The sequence below is a fragment of the Nicotiana attenuata genome, unplaced genomic scaffold (assembly GCF_001879085.1).
Source record: "Nicotiana attenuata strain UT unplaced genomic scaffold, NIATTr2, whole genome shotgun sequence".
In the NCBI taxonomy this organism is placed as follows: Eukaryota; Viridiplantae; Streptophyta; class Magnoliopsida; order Solanales; family Solanaceae; genus Nicotiana; species Nicotiana attenuata.
Window position 1 is genome coordinate 108,137 of NW_017674023.1, and position 3,365 is coordinate 111,501.

The following is a 3,365-nucleotide window of genomic DNA, read 5'->3' on the forward strand; positions in this document are numbered from 1 at the left end:
CCCATTATCCAGGAGGGTCCTGAAAATTTAAAACTAAATCCCATTATCCAGGAGGGGCCTGAAAATTTTAGACCAAATCCCATTATCCAGGAGGGGCCTGAAAACTTTAAATTAGATCCCATTATCCAGGAGGGTCCTGAGAACTAAGAATGAACTTACCTGAGCCATGCTCCCATCTTGGAGGATTCTGAACACAATTTCTTGCTCTCTGAACATGTTTTTCCAGGGGAGGTCCCTGTGGATTAAAATTTTTTTGCCCCTGTTTCAGACAAATAAAATCTTGTTAGTTTGAAAACGTGGTGGTTAGTTTGTGGTATCATTGCTGAGTGTCTGCTTCTGCCCCTGCCATGCTTCATTCTGATTAGCTGCTTCGGGCTAGCAAGGAGTTGTTTGACCTTTTAATTGGAACTGGACCACAAAATCTTTGAATGACCTGAATCTCTTACACTCATTTGTTGCATCGTGTTTTCACATTGAAAGTTGCTGAGTTCTTGTATTTTCTCAAAGTTCAAGATTCACTTGATTGCCTGAACCTCAATTATCACCATACTTCTTATTCCAAAATGTCAATTGTGATGTGCATGGCCGAACTCCGCTTTGTGCAATTTAGTAGCTGGTAGTAGGCTTTGAAATCCTTTCCTGCTTGTTCAACAAGGGCTAATTCGAAAGGGACTCATAAAGATAGGCTGAAAGAGCAAAGAAAATGATTTTTGACAAAAGGAAGAAAGGAAAATTTTGAACACAGATGACTATGTGAAGAAGAAGGGGAAAAAGAAGACTTATCTGAATGAAGCGGCTAGCTCCAATGATCATGACATGCATTTCGGACTGATTAGCCTAATTCGTCCAACCAATCATATTTCAGTTCATGTGGTGCCTTCATACCTCAAAAACCGGGCTTTCACTGATCCAATTTCTCTGTAAAGTCACGAGCCTCATTCGACTTGTAGTGCCCCGAAGGGTTTTCACCAACAAGCCTCTCTCATTTGTTCATCTCTCAACTTACCATCGCCTTACGGTGCCCGTGAGGGTTTTCACCAATAAGACTCTCTCATTTTAAATTTTCTCTCAGCTCACCATCGTCTTATGGTGCCCGTGATGGTTTTCACCAATAAGACTCTCTCATTTCAAATTTTCTCTCTTGCGCCCATGAACAAAGTGTTACCCATGATGTAAATCATACCTCTATCTCGCTTGACCTGGAATTCTCAAAGATCGATCGGGAGGTCTTTCTTTGGACCGTAATGTAGGCTTTTGGGACAGGGTTAGAAAGAAAGGGTGGCATGAAGGCTTAAACTAACTCAAGATGAAAGGGGTCAAAATTACAACTTTTGGAATCGGATCTTTTCAAAACCAAAACTTCTGCCCCAATTTCTTGGAGTTTGGGGATTTTTTTTTGATGGAATTTCTAAGAAAATTTGCCTCACTCTCGACTTCGGGGGATTATGAAATATTTTATTTGGTGCGACCGAACCGTAAGGCTGCCTACGTATCTTGAGGTGTCAAGAATCAGGTCGAACGTAGTTCAAAAGAAAGTTGTTTGTTTTTGTTGCTTTTCTTTTCTTTTCTTTTCTTCTCTCTTTTTTTTCCTTTTTTTTCTCTTTTTTTTTTCTCTTTTTTTTTCTTTTCTTTTTTTTTTCTTTTCTATTTCCTTCTTCTTCTTCTTTTTTTTTTTTTCATTTTTCACTCATTCACCATCATTTTTTCATTTTCTACTTCTTCTACTGATTCCAAAAGAGGGGTATGAAGGAAAATAAATAAGGCTCAAAAGGGATAGCAAAGGATGAAAGTGTTTGGGTAGCGGAACAAAATGCCTTCGTCATTTCAACTTTGAACATGCCAGGTACACAATACAACTGAAGGTAAGCAAAGAAATCATACATAGTACCTCTTAACTGCATCAGAATTGATAGCCATATCTACACATTTGCCTTCTATGTCTGTTAAATACAAAGCACCATTGGGCAACACTTTTGTCACAACGAACAACCCCTGCCAGTTTGGTGCGAACTTGCCTTTAGCTTCCGCCTGATGAGGAAGAATGCGCTTCAATACCATCTAGCCCACTTCGAATTTCCGGGGACGCACCTTTTTGTTGTATGCTCTTGCCATTCTCTTCTGATACAATCGACCATGACATACTGCAGCCAATCTTTGCTCATCAATCAAACTCAACTGCTCGAGCCGGGTTTTGACCCACTCATTATCGTCAATTTCAGCTTCTGCAACGATCCGAAGGGATGGAATCTCAATTTCCGCAGGTATAACTACCTCAGCTCCGTATACCAGCAGATAAGGAGTCGCACCTACTGAAGTGCGAACAGTAGTGCTGTAACCTAGTAATGCAAAAGGCAACTTTTCATGCCACTGCCTAGAACCTTGAACCATCTTACAAAGTATCTTCTTTATGTTCTTGTTGGCGGCCTCAAGAGCTCCATTTGCCTTGGGGCGATACGGAGTGGAGTTCCGGTGCATGATCTTGAACTGTTGACATACCTCTTTCAACAAATGACTGTTGAGATTAGCAGCATTGTCTGTGATGATCACCTTGGGAATTCCGAACCGACAAATGATGTTTGAATGAACAAAATCCACCACTGCCTTCTTGGTCACGGACTTGAAAGTTACAGCTTCGACCCACTTGGTAAAATAATCAATGGCCACCAGAATAAACCTATGCCCGTTTGACGCTGCCGGCTCAATTGGTCCAATAACATCCATGCCCCAAGCAACAAAGGGCCAGGGTGCAGACATTGTGTGTAACTCAGATGGGGGAGAATGAATCAAATCACCATGTACCTGGCATTGATGACACTTGCGAACAAAACTGATACAATCCCGTTCCATGGTGAGCCAATAATATCCTGCTCGAAGTATCTTCTTTGCCAACACATACCCATTCATATGCGGCCTGCAAACTCCAGAATGTACTTCGGCCATGATAGTTGAAGCTTCTTTAGCATCTATGCACCTCAGCAGTCCTAAATCTGGAGTCCTCTTGTACAACACTCCTCCACTGAAGAAAAATCCGCTTGCCAAGCGTCGAATCGCTCTCTTTTGATCCCCTGTGGCCTGTACTGGATATACTCCCATCCTGAGGTATTCTTTGATATCATGGAACCACGGCTCACCATCAGGTTCTTCTTCCACCATATTACAGTAGGCATGCTGATCGCGGACCTGAATCTGCAATGGATCCACATAAGCCTTATCTGGATGATGCCACATAGACGCCAAAGTAGCCAAGGCGTCAGCAACTTCATTATGAATCTTGGGAATATGCTTGAACTCTATTGACTGAAACCTTTGACAAAGATCATGCAAACATTGCCGGTACGGTACGAGCTTCAAATCTCGTGTTTCCC